General features: G+C 37.0%; 1 pseudogene; it reads left to right on the forward strand.

Moving 5' to 3' along the window:
* Positions 1–1,762: 1,762 nt before the first annotated feature.
* Positions 1,763–2,847, forward strand: LOC107667516 (uncharacterized; annotated as a pseudogene).
* The last annotated feature ends 10,767 nt before the right edge of the window (positions 2,848–13,614 follow it).

Genomic DNA, 13,614 nt, shown 5'->3' on the forward strand with positions numbered 1-13,614 from the left:
TTTTTTTTTTTTTATATCATAAAGTGTAAGCATATTTGAAGTGAAGTGTTGATTTTTCTTTTTTCTGTTAATAATTTACATTTTACTACAGTACACTTCAGGAATGTGGGTGCTATGATCATGATTTCTAATTGCTTCTTAAAAAAACTGATTTTGTGACAACACAAAAATATACTGGCAACATGAAAAAGTAATTTGACCCATTTACAAACGGGTCAATGACATCAGCATTTTTCATCAAGTCATTTTTCTTCTATAATATTAATATTTCTGAGTAAAATACAATATTCAACAATCATGAAAAACATTAAGACAGAAATTAAAACAGTCAAGATATGAAACAAGTTTTTTAAAATTATTTATTTATCTTTCAATACAACAAATCAAAACTTTTTTGTTATTATCATGCACGTATTAATTGTATAAGACCAACAATGAGACCATTAATAAAATAGGTTCAATAACAGGTCATTAAAAACAGTTTCAAGTTTAATTTAGTGCTGTCCCTTGTTTAGTGTTCCCTTTTACAATCCTTGCTCAGTGAAACAAAAGTTGTTATCTTTGAGGTCAAAGTCTCTAAATGTGATGGTACCACCTATACACAGACAACCGCACAACTTGCTTAATACAAGAATTATTAATACATACACACTTATATCAAATAAAAAGAGCACGACATCTGATTTTGCATTGGAATCAGTCTCTAAAAATGACTCATTTGCACAATGCTCAGTATTACATAATGTTGTGTAAAATATTGTCCACATATAGCCTACAGTACGTGTGCTGAAAATCAAATGTAGTGGGCTGTTCCAAGGCAAAGACATTTATGACAGCTATCGTCACGTATAGCTGATATATGGAGTTCCTGTTATATTGTTACCACAGGTACTGCTTTCAGGTATCTGTTTCCTCCTTAGAATTATACCTGTTCTGTAAGGCAATTATGCTATATTGTGACAAAAGGTACTGTGTCTATTTTTCATCTTATTTTGCTATTTTCTATTTGGCGGGAATGGTCAAAGCAACTATGATTTTTTTTAGCTCTTTGTTGAATTTGCAGTTTTGTGACAAGTGCAGGATTTCTTTAACATTTGCTAAATCATCAGGAGCTTGGTATGCTGATTTCAGAAGTGTAATGTTTCTGTTGTGGTGGTGCTGGCTCTAACAGAGATCATGTTTAAATAATGATCATATGCCATATGTCACTATTGCTAAATACTTAAATCGCTAACAAATGCTTCATTAGAGCAGCACACCTAACTGTATTCTTGGGTGTAAATGTAATGTTTACATTTAAACGTATAAAATATATAAAGACCAAGATGATATCAGTGAGCGAGTTAAAGGAATATTGTCATTTCAATTCATCTTTTGCATAATCTGAACTGAGGGAGCAGAAAATATGCAGAATTTAAATTTAAATTTAAACATGATGTCTGATTACAATTAACTAAAATTCAAATGACTGTAATCTTTACTAGAAAAGGAAAACTATCAAGGCGACCTTACAATATTTAAAAGTTCTTACGGACAGAATTCATAGATGTAACAGTTTACACATTTCTGACATTCATCTTTGCTTTACTCTACAGGCAATAAAGGGCAGATGGATAACAGCACGTTTAAAATATTTCTTGCTCTAACATGTATCTCTATTACTTCAACACTGATTTTGGCATACAAGAGTAGTTATACTCTTTACCAATATATGACTGCTTCCTATAATACACAAAAAATCCCAGACGCTTCAAATTCGACAATGCCCATCAAAGACTCAGAGCATGCCTTCTGTAATACATGTAAAATCACTGACCCTTTAAATTCGATAACACCCATCAAAGACTCAGAGCATTTCATGGTGTCTGCGTTTATCGACCACAGACTGGATGGGGTCATTCGAGTCATCAGCATAATCAACAGAAACAGTCTTCAGCCACTTTACTGTATTCACTGCAGCGCTGAACAAGTCTGCAAAACAGTTCACACTGAGGTCCAGATACACGACGACCATTTTGCCTTCCCGTTTCACGTCTCAGATGTGATTTGTAAAGGCAGGCACATGCAAAATGCAACACACGTCCTTATATCAACTAAAGATTCAGATAACAGTGCTACAGAGTATCTGCCAATAAAAAATCGTGTCAGAATGAACACTTTTAAGTATAACTTTACCGTTTGCAGCTCCAATCTTTTTGGTGACTACAACAGTGTACTGCAGTTTGTTCAAACAATGGAAATGTACAAGCTTCTGGGTGTACAGCATGTGGTCATCTATAAAACTAGTTGTGGACCAGACTTGGAAAAGCTCTTAAAACATTATGAAACAGAGGGGATACTGGAGATCGTTCCATGGCCTATCGACCAGTTTCTGAACCCTGCATCAGGCTGGAACTTCCAGGAGCACAAGGGTGACATCCATTATTATGGTCAGTTAGTAACACTCAACGAGTGCATTTACAGGCACATGTACCAGTCAAAGTATGTTCTCCTGAATGACATTGATGAAATCATCATGCCTTATAAACACACCAGTTTACCATCTCTAATGGAGGACCTCCAGTCTGCTTATCCCAAAGTGTATTTCTTTTTGAGAGCCACGTTTTTCCCACAACACAGTTTGAGGAGAGTGGGAAGTTCAAACGAGCAGAATGGAATAATATTCCTGGTTTTAATATCATGGAGCACATTTACAGAGAACCTAATCGAAAGAACATTTACAATCCCACAAAGATGATTGTCAACCCAAGGAAGGTGCAGCAAACCTCAGTACATACCTCATTGCAAAACTATGGATATATTCACCGTGTAGAATTTCATGTGTCTAGGATGGTGCATGTGAGATAACCAGTGCAGGTGAATCTTACTAAAAAGCAACTGTTTGTGGACAAAAGAATGTGGGACTTTGAGCAAAAACTGATACCGAATGTTGACCGGACTTTGAAGCTTTCAGGTTTGTTAAGGCCTCACTGATGACATGATTTTATTATAATTATGCAGATGTGAGAAATCTAACATCTGAAAAATAAAGAATGCCTTTTGAGAAATATAATCTTAGCCAAAATGATTGCTAAACAGATTTAGACCAAGGTAAAGTTAAAAAGGTCGAGCATTTTGCACAAAAAATACTGTACTGTACAGCTAATGTCTCGAGTCTCTGGCCCGATTTCATTTGTACTCCGCAAATTAACTTCCGGTTTTAATAGCCTTTCCTTCTGGAGTTGTTCCCAGGAAAGTTACATTTATTTTGTATTTTATCTACTTGATATTATTTTGTTAATTATAAAATTGTTTTAATACTTTTTTCATTACATTTAATATGAGCAGTATTTACATTACAGGCATGGTTGTAGGTTGACCACATGTGTTTAAAGGTGTTTTTATTTTATTCATGTTGAGTTTAAAAATAACACAATGCAAACTTCAAATTACTCTACATCAGAAAAAAATGTACACTATAATCTGTGCACATACAATGTAACAGGCATAAAGTTTACATAATGATGTTCACAATAGATTTGTGACTCTAGGTTTTAAGAATTCAATATTGTTAATGTGTAGATTTGAAGGAGCATGTGCTAAATAAACAGATCCCACTCTCTTTTCCTCCTCGTCATCATTCTCTTCTTGGCAGGTTTAAATCTGCACCATTAGTGTAGTCTGAATAAATGACAGTCACATATTGCATGTTACATAAAAGTAGCAGTCACAAGTAGCTATTTGCACAGTGCTTAGATGATCTATGACCACACCAACTGTCTCTCAATATGGAATAATTCACTACAGTGCAGATGTAATTCGGTTCTGATCTACCAAAGCAGCACAACTATAAGCCAGCCCCTTATAATAATCCAAATCTCAAGTAATCACATTACATGTGTTAAGCCTTGGCATTAACTTTTCTTATGCCCTGTCTTACAAAAGCCATGACTGTCTTTTTTCAGGCATTTTAATAACTTAGCATCTTGACAGGATAAAATGCAGTTTCTCTTCAGCTGTATTTTTGCTTTGGTCTTAGTTTAGCAATTTTGGATCTGATAACTTGCCATAACAGCTGGAAGATATTGCTCCACCATAAAAAAAGTTCATCTGTTACTAATAGGAAGTGCTTGTGTTCCCAAACTGCTATCATCATATAGATAATACAGTGCATCCGGAAAGTATTAACAGCGCTTCACTTTTTCCATATTTTGTTATGTTACAGCCTTATTCCAAAAAGGATTAAATTCATAATTTTCCTCAAAATTCTACAAACAATACCCCATAATGACAACGTGAAAAAAGTTTGTTTAAAATCTTTGCAACTTTATTAAAAATAAAAAACAAAAAAAATCACATGTACATAAGTCAACTCAAAACACTCAAAACTGAGCTCAGGTGCATCCTGTTTCCACTGATCATCCTTGGGATGTTTCTACAACTTGATTGGAGTCCATCTGTGGTAAATTCAGTTGATTGGACATGATTGGGAAAGGTCCCACAGTTAACAGTGCATATCAGAGCAAAAACCAAGCCCTGAGGTCAAAGGAACTGCCTGTAGAGCTCAGAGACAGGATTGTGTCAAGACACAGATCTGGAGAAGAGTTTGGAAAAAATTCTGCTGCATTGAAGGTTCACAGTAGCATGTAGCCTCCATTATCCATATTGTAAGAAGTTTGGAACAACTAGGACTCTTCCTAGAGCTGACCTCCTGGCCAAACTCAGTAGCCCCTCACTGCAGAACACAAGATCCGGGAGGGTGTGATTGATCCACATCTAGAGGGTGAAGATTTGTAGGTTTAGGGGTGGAGATGGGTGGGTTTAGGGATCAGGGGGTGGAGACGGGTAGGTTTAGGTATGTAATGTGAGAGGAGTTGGATCTGGATTCAACCACGCCCCCTGGATCTTGTGTTCTGCAGTGAGGACCATTTCGCCAAACTGAGCAATTGATGGAGAAAGGCCTTGGTTAGACTGGTGACCAAGAAGCTGATGGTCATTCTAGTTGAGCTCCATGATCATATATGCAGATGGGAGAACTTACAGAAGGACAAACATCACTGTAGCACTAGTCAACCCAACCAGACCGAACTCAATGCTCTCCTCAGTGAAGACTCATGAAAACCCACTTGGAATTTGCAACAAAGCACCTAAAGAACTCTCAGACTGTGAGAAACAAGATTCTCTGGTCTGATGAACCTCAATTCCAAGCATCATGTCTGGAGGAAACCAGGCACTGCTCATCACCTGCATGGCCAAAACCAACCCTACAGTTAAGCATGGTGGGAGCATCATGCTGTGGGGATGTTTTTCAGCGGCAGGAACTGGGAGACTAGTCAGGATCGAGGAAAAGATGAATGCAGCAATGTGCAGAGACATCCATGATGAAAACCCACTCCAGAGCACTCTGGACCTCAGACTGGGGAAAAGGTTCATCTTCCAACAGGACAACGACCTTAAGCACACAGCCAAGATAACAAAGGAGTGGCTACGGGACAACTGTGAATGTCCTTGAGTGGCCCAGACTTGAATCCGAATGAACATCTCTGGAAAAATCTGAAAATGGCTGTGCACCGATGCTTCCCATCCAACCTGAAGGAGCTTGAGAGGTCCTGCAAAGAAGAATGGGAGAAACTGCCCAAAAATAGGTGTGCCAAGCTTGTAGCATTATACTCAAAAAGACTTGAGGCTGCATTGGTGCCAAAGGTGTTTCAACAAAGTTTTGAGTAAAGGCTGTGAATACTTATGTACATGTGATTTTTTTAATTTTTTTTATTTTATTATTATTTTTTTTTAATAAGATTTTAAACAAACTTCTTTCACTTTGTCAAATGGGGTATTGTTTGTAGAATTGAGAGAAAAAAATTATGAATTTAATCCATTTTAGAATAAGGCTGTAACATAACAAAATGTGGAAAAAAATGAAGCGCTGTGAATACTTTCCAGATGCACTGTATACAGGAAAAATATTGTGAGCTTAAAGGTCCCATATTGTGAAATTTCTTGGCTTTTTTCATGATAACTGAGGTCTAGGGGCTATTTAACTACCATATAAGTTTCAAAACAGTCAGTCCACAGTAAAATTCGCACAGCCTGCATAAAGTTCTAGCTATTTTTCAGAACCGTTGTGACTTCCGTAAAAAGTTGACGTCAGAACTACACAGTCACTGCCTTCAGTCACCTCCCCGAGCACCGCCCACCGTCCCACTCTCCTTTTGCCAAACCCCCAGACAACATCGCATCCATACTATTGCTGAGCAAGGACAACACGGAATCATGTCGAAAAGGTTAACTTTAACCACGAAACCAGATCGGCCGACCTGTAAAGTTGCACTCTCACTCAAAGTTTGGTCGATCTGACAGGATTGTTACTATGTGGTGGATCACATCTAACATGTATAGTAAAGACAAACTCACCGTGTCTATCTAGTCATGATGAAGATGTATATACATTTCAATTTCATCAGGCAACTATTTTTACAGCTACATTTTCATACAGCCACAATTAATAACAACAATGTATATACAATTACAATGGCCTGGCCGTGCGTCACTCAGAAAACAACAGGCCAATCAGAAGAGAGGCTCATGAATATTAATTAGACAGACCAAAATCAACCTGTTCTCAGCAGAGCTCCTGAGAGAGGAGCTGTAAAAATATATTGAGATGGTTTTTGGTACTTATACCGCAAATATATATTCTTAAGGACATCAAAACCTCAAATAAAACTCCAGAAAGGTGTACAATATGGGACCTTTAAACCATTTTTACTTGAAGGTTAAGTTCACCCTAAAATAACTCCGTTATCAATTATCCACCCTGTCATCCCAGACTCATAGTAAGTCTTTTTTGATGCACAAATTATGAAAGACAGTTTGAGCTTCCGTTTACCAAATTTGAAGTGCTCACATAGAAAAGGTAATGCACATTTTTCTGCTAGGATATTATCTTTTAGGTTTACAAACATTTTATTTAACAATCAAACAACTAAATGCGCAATACATCATTCTAAACGGGTAAACACCAGAGAAAATAAATACGGACAATTGCTGTCAATTAGGATCTATTTTTACAGACTTTTGTCAATTATAAATTGTCTTCAGAAGACTTGTATTAAATTGCTCGATTCATATAGATTACTTCAGTAGATGTATTTTTGAACTCTTTTAAGCATTAGAGTTTTGGTGGAATGGACAGAAATCTCTCAGGTTTCTTTAAAAATATCTTCTGTGTATTTTAAAGATGAACAAGCGACATGAGTGTGAGTAACTGATGATAGAATTTTCATTTTTGAGTGAACAATCACTTTACGTTGTCTTCTATAGGCAATGAGAAAGGATATAAGATATGACTTCTTAAAAAAGGGGGGTTGGGGTTGTATAGTGACAATTAGGGCTAAGCCGTGTCGTGTCAGATTGATTCACTGGAAATATGCAACATTTTACTTGTAATTGTTTGAAAGCACACATTTTTAAACGTCAGTGGAGGAAATCTGCCAACTAAAGGTCCTTTTGAACACAATTCTCTAATGTGGCATTAGTACAACCAGTCAAATTAAGTTTACTTATTGGTGCGTTCTTCAAGTCATTGTTATTTAGCACCATTATAGTGCAATATTTATGATGATGGAGAGTGTGACCCATGGTAATAAGATGAATACAACTCTCGCTGAATTTTATTCTTTAATAAAGCAGTCCATTTCTGCTTCACTGCAATTTAGACGGGTGACATCATCACTGATGTACATGGAAGCAACGGTCCTATTTCATGACAGGAGCAAAAGAAAGACATTCACACATAGGATTTTGCATATATAGCTTTGCATAATGCACCATTATGCTTGAACTTCACTCCCTACAGAAACTAAATTCATGCTCTGCAATGATAGAGAAATGAAGGTAAACAGAGAAGGAGAGAGAGGGGAGGAGAGAGAGCTACTTCAATCATTTCATTATGCCCTCAAGCTGCAAAGGATATGTCAGTGAGCATCCACAGCATAGTGAGTGTGCAAATGTGCATTTTGCCTGCAGGGCCAACACTTTTGCAGTTCTTTTAAGGCCTTTTTATCTGAAATGTGGGGGGACATATGATAAAACATCAGTCTCACCCCTGAATATTAATTACATAATATAACATTTGCTCAGTAGTTTTGAATAGCAAGTAAGTGAGGATTATATATAAGGGTAACAGATTAGCAATTAGACATTTAAACAAATACCAATGCAACTGATTGCCAAAGACTTCTGAATTGTCTTAAATCTGTACTTACATTTACATTTAAGCATTTAGCAGATGCTTTTATCCAAAATGACTTACAAATGATGGCAATACAAGCAGTCAAAACAACGAAAGAGCATATATATAAGAGTATATATGTTTGTGTGTGTGTGTGTGTGTGTGTGTGTGTGTGTGTGTGTGTGTGTGTACCTACTTAACCATATTTTGGGGGCAAATTTGTACCCAAAAGTGAGCTAAACCTGACAAAATCTCCAAAAACCTCCCTTTGGGGACATCCTTATTTGTAAAACTGGTATAAAAATAAAGTAAACAAAGTTTTTTTTTAATTGTAAAAATGCAGAAAGTTTCCTGTAAGGGGTAGGTTTAGGTGTAGGGTTGGTGTAGGGTGATAGAAAATACAGTTTGTACAGTATAAAAACCATTATGCCTATGGAATGTCCCCATTTAGATAGCTAAGTAAACGTGTGTGTGTGTGTGTGCGTGTGCGTGTGCGTGTGTGTTGTGACAAGTCCCGGTTAGTCTAACGCAGTATGTAGCAAGGTTTTTTAAATAATAAATAAAAAGAATAAAAATTACATAGAAAAGAGATAGAATAGATAGAGCTAGTGTTCGAGGGTCAAGTTATTATTATTTTTATAATAATTAAAAAGAAAACAAGTAGATAGAATAGAAAAAGAATAGAGAACGCTAGTGTTAGAGGGTCAAGTGTTTTTTTTATAAATAAACAGAAAACAAGTAGATACAATAGAAATAGAACAGAGAGTTGTAGTGATAGAGGGTCAAGTTTATTTGGAAGATATGTGTCTTTAGGCATTTCTCGAAGATGGCTGAGATGAGTTGGGCAGGTCATTCCACCAGCAGGGAACAGTTAAGGTAAAAGTCCATGAAAGTGTTTTTGTGTTTTTTTGGGATAGCACTACAAAGTGCTGTTCACTTGCAAAACACAAGCTTCTAGAGGGCACATAAGTCTGAAGTATTGAATTAAGGTAAGGGGGTGCAGAGCCAGTGGTTGTTTTGTAGGCAAACATCAATGCCTTGAATTTTATGCCAGCAGCTATTGGTAGCCAGCAGGCACGTGCACAGGTAGGGCTCAACCTGTGCAGAGCACATGCCCTTTTTGCCCTTACACTCCGAAGTGCCCTTTTTTTGGTGATGGTGTTTTTTTTTTCCTTCAATAAATCAATGATATTGGTCACCCTTTACATCTGTCTGTCTGCTTTACAAATATTTAGCTAATGAGTGCCCTTTTTCAGTTTCAGCACATGCCCCTCAAAAGGTCTGTGCACGGCCCTGGTAGCCAGTGCAAGTTGATGAACAGAGATGTGACATGCGGTCTTTTTGGCTTGTTAACGACTACTCTTGCTGCCGCATTCTGGATTAATTGCAGAGGTTTGATAGAACTGGCTGGAAGACCTGCCAAGAGAGCATTGCAATAGTCCAGCCTGGATAGAACAAGAGCTTGAACAAGGAGTTGTGTTGCATGTTCCGAAAGAAAGGGTCTGATCTTCCTAATGTTGTGTAAAGCAAATCTGCAGGACCGGGCAATTTTAGCGATATGGTCTGTGAAATTCAGCTGATCGTCAATCACAAATCCAAGGTTCCTGGCTGTCCTGGAAAGAGTTATTGTTGATGCACCTATTTGGATGGAGAAATTGTGATGAAGTTATGGGTTTGCTGAAACCACAAGCAGTTCTGTCTTGGCAAGGTTGAGTTGAAGGTTCTTCATCCAGCAAGAAATGACTGTTAGACATGCTGAGATGCAAGTAGCTATCATTGGATCATTAGGATGGAAAGAGAGGTAGAGTTGAGTGTCATCAGCATAGCAGTGATATGAAAAGCCATGTTTCTGAATGACAGAACCTAGTGATGCCATGTAGATAGAGAAGATAAGTGGTCTAAGAACTGAGCCCTGAGGCACCCCAGTAGCTAGATGTTGTGACTTGGACTTCTCACCCCTTCGGGATACCTTGAAAGACCTATCTGAGAGGTGAGACTTGAACTATAATACTATAGATAGATAGATAGATAGATAGATAATTTAAAATATGAACTCTATCGGGGAATGAACTTGTAGAACATGTCTATTGTAGGGGAATTAACTTGTAGAACATGTAGAAGACTAATGGTTGCTACACCCCTGATTTCTTCCCACAAAACAGAAAATTATACCATCAAAATGGCCTGCCAACCCTAGAAATTAAAATAAACTTAAAATGCTAAAAATATATAAAATTAAGAAATTCAAGTTATTTTTTCCCCTTTACTAACTATTGTTTTTGTTTGTTTCCCTGTTTCTGTTTATTAAACAAATTTAAGCAAGTAGCTATAAAAGGTGGGGTCTTTGAAAATTGTGTTGAATAATGGTTAGCTCTCGAGTCAATAAGGTTGAGGACAACTGTCTACATGCAATGGCCTTATCTCTATATGTTAAGCGGAGGATCTGCAGGTCCTAGTATAACATTGCTTTAAAGGAGGTTGGGTTTAAAGACCAAGTCTGCAATACGACTTTTACAATGTGTAATTCATAGTCCAGATGAATGGAAAGGGTAAACCGAAACAAAAATTGATCTGCCTTCTAATTAAAATCGACCTCATCACCTCCCACTTCCTGGAGCACACTGTTAGTTTTCTTGTCATTTATGAGGCTCAGAATTGAGCAAGACTATTGGCTGTTTGGGATTTACAATAATTGCTGGGCTGCTTTCAGACTTGCTGTTATGAGTTTAAAACAACGATTCTTTTAATTGGAAATTGAGAGATGGTCATTTGTTTAAGAGAAATACATGAGAATAGACACCACTGATGAGAAACCACAGAACTCAAATGGTTTTGTGATGTTTACAGCAGTCAACAAAGGTTGTGACCTTTGAGCAATGTAATTATGAGCTCACAGCTCACTGCAGTGAGTGACAGTCCTCTTATGGTGCTAAGTTTCCTCATTTCAAAGGAGACCGTGCCTGTGAGACAGCAGCACAGATATGCACTATGTGCTACCAGCATTGTTTTCACATCAGGGTCTAATAAAGCCTCGCATGTTGATGTAAAACACAGTGTCATACACTCTTAGCTTATTTTTACCACTCAAAGTTATGCATCACATCATAGTATCTCCCTTGCTAGAGGCTTATTCTGATTACATTAACAGTATGACAGTTGTGTGCATAATGGCTCTCTGTAGCAGAGTAGTCCAGACACTGAATGGAAGAGATGTCTCTGCTTGATTGCATTACATGATTTGTGCTTAGACATATAAAGAGCCTTTCACCAAAAAAGAGACAGCTTTAGTTCAATATCAATGAACAAATGTCACAGACCACTAAAAATAATTATATGCCACAGCCCAATCAATGCTTTGATTATGAGTATATTGTATAAAGGTAAACAAATGATCTGCAGTTGCTGAGTAGAAGCTTTGTTTAAAAAATGGGGGAAAATGATAAAAATGGCTTTGAAAGCAAGAATGCCTTTTAATACATGTAGCTATATCATGCCTTTGACAGCAGTAATGTACTAACAGCTACTCTGTTGTACTGTATTCACCAACAAAAGCAGAGCTCCCCCTTCTTAGTGGAGTCTGACGTTTATGACACAATAAATTATATAAATAGCCAAGAACTACCAAACTGAACAGAACCTCCTTCAAGCACATGAATCGCATGTTCTTCACTAAAACAGCCTGTGAATTAATTCTGTTGGCTTACATTTATGTTAAAATATGAAGTTAAGAATGCAAATTAATCATCTGGTGTTTATTAATACAGCATGAGCCGAGTCATGCAGTAATGTAGCCTATTACACAGCAGATCTCATTGCCCTAAAACAGATCATAAATGGTGCTCAAAAATATTGCCGACTTGCGCCACACTGTGGTCATACTGAGTTACAGCTTCTCTTGCACTTGCATTTTGTACATTACAATGCTATAATTATAACTTAAATCTGCATGTATCAAAATGGAACTGAAGTTTTTGAACCGGTAAAACGTTTTGAATCAATGACTTCGACAGCTTTAACCTAAAATCTTTGGATTTGTAATTTCGTTCTAATTTAATTAAAGCATCTTCCTGGCGAGATTGCGCTAATCATAAATCACGTTCGAAGTTGTCACAAAATGCCGATAAAAACTTGTGACAGACAGCATATTTTATATAAAACCTTAACACCGACGCTGCTTCTGAATCAGCTGTGAACGCTTGCTGCTTGACTCCAGCGGCAACATTTATATCAACTGCAAAGCGTCCAATGTGCAACAATATGACAGACATCACTGTATAGAAGAAGGGCATGTAACTCGTGCACTAAAGTGTTTTGAAGGCCTAGGATAATTTTCGGTGTGCCTTTTGGTCATTTTGGTCTTTCATTACATGGAAAAGAGCGACCAGGGAATTCTCTAAAAATTGAATTTAGAAATCAGAAAGTCATGAAAGAAACAATGAGGGTGAGTAAATGTTGACAATTTTAATTTGTGGGTGAACTATTAGTTGTGCCATATGTTTTTACGTAGCTTGACAACCATAAACAGCTTGCAGGTAGACTAGCCAAATGCAGCTGTTCACAAGGGGTAAGAGGGTAAATGATGTTGTTGCAAAGTGTGAGAATTGTGGTGTGTTCATGCCGTGTCATAAATATGAAAACAAAAAACGCAGGACCGTTTCAACTCACCGAATCATTCAGACAAGCTACTGAATCAACTCACTGCATTATTTCCATGTCAATGAAGTTCTGGATGGGCAGGCGAAATACTGAAATATCTTTAGCTAACTTCAATAGGCATTGGGCTGTTTGACTATAGGGTCAATATCACTGTAGGGTGCCTTTTGCTGTCCTGTACATAAATAACTCAGTTGCTATGATAACTTAACATAAAAAATTACTATGAAAGGGTGTTATATTAGGCTACGTTTTTATATTCATAACAAAAGCATTACTTGACTCTTTAGATACATTTTCCATTTTACATTTTTTCTAGAGTTTTTTTTAGTTTTGTATAAGAGGATGCATGTTATTTTGCTATGTCCCATGCACTGCTCATTAAATTTGAATGAGAGTAGAATATAGTCAAATCATAAAATTCTCCTAATAATATTTTGTTTAAACATTTTTTTACTCAATTTGAGTGTATTGATCATTTGGTAATAAAAAAAATATATTTTTATTTAATAAAAAAGAAGAGTTTGTCCATGTCCCTTGAATGGTTGTCCACCCTGTCATATTGGGGAATCTGCCCCTTTAAGAAAAGGCCATCCCCTTTAGTGACATTAGGACAACAGAATTTTTGTCTCTTAAGTGGTGGGAATTTCAATGGCTGAGGTGAATAATTTAGTGACTTTTCAACTGACAAATTTTTTTCGTACGAGTTTGCTTACTTGCTTTGACAAAGCTTAACATGTCCACCCTGT

This window comes from Sinocyclocheilus anshuiensis, unplaced genomic scaffold, assembly GCF_001515605.1.
Source record: "Sinocyclocheilus anshuiensis isolate Anshui unplaced genomic scaffold, SAMN03320099.WGS_v1.1 scaffold1132, whole genome shotgun sequence".
Lineage (NCBI taxonomy): Eukaryota > Metazoa > Chordata > Actinopteri > Cypriniformes > Cyprinidae > Sinocyclocheilus > Sinocyclocheilus anshuiensis.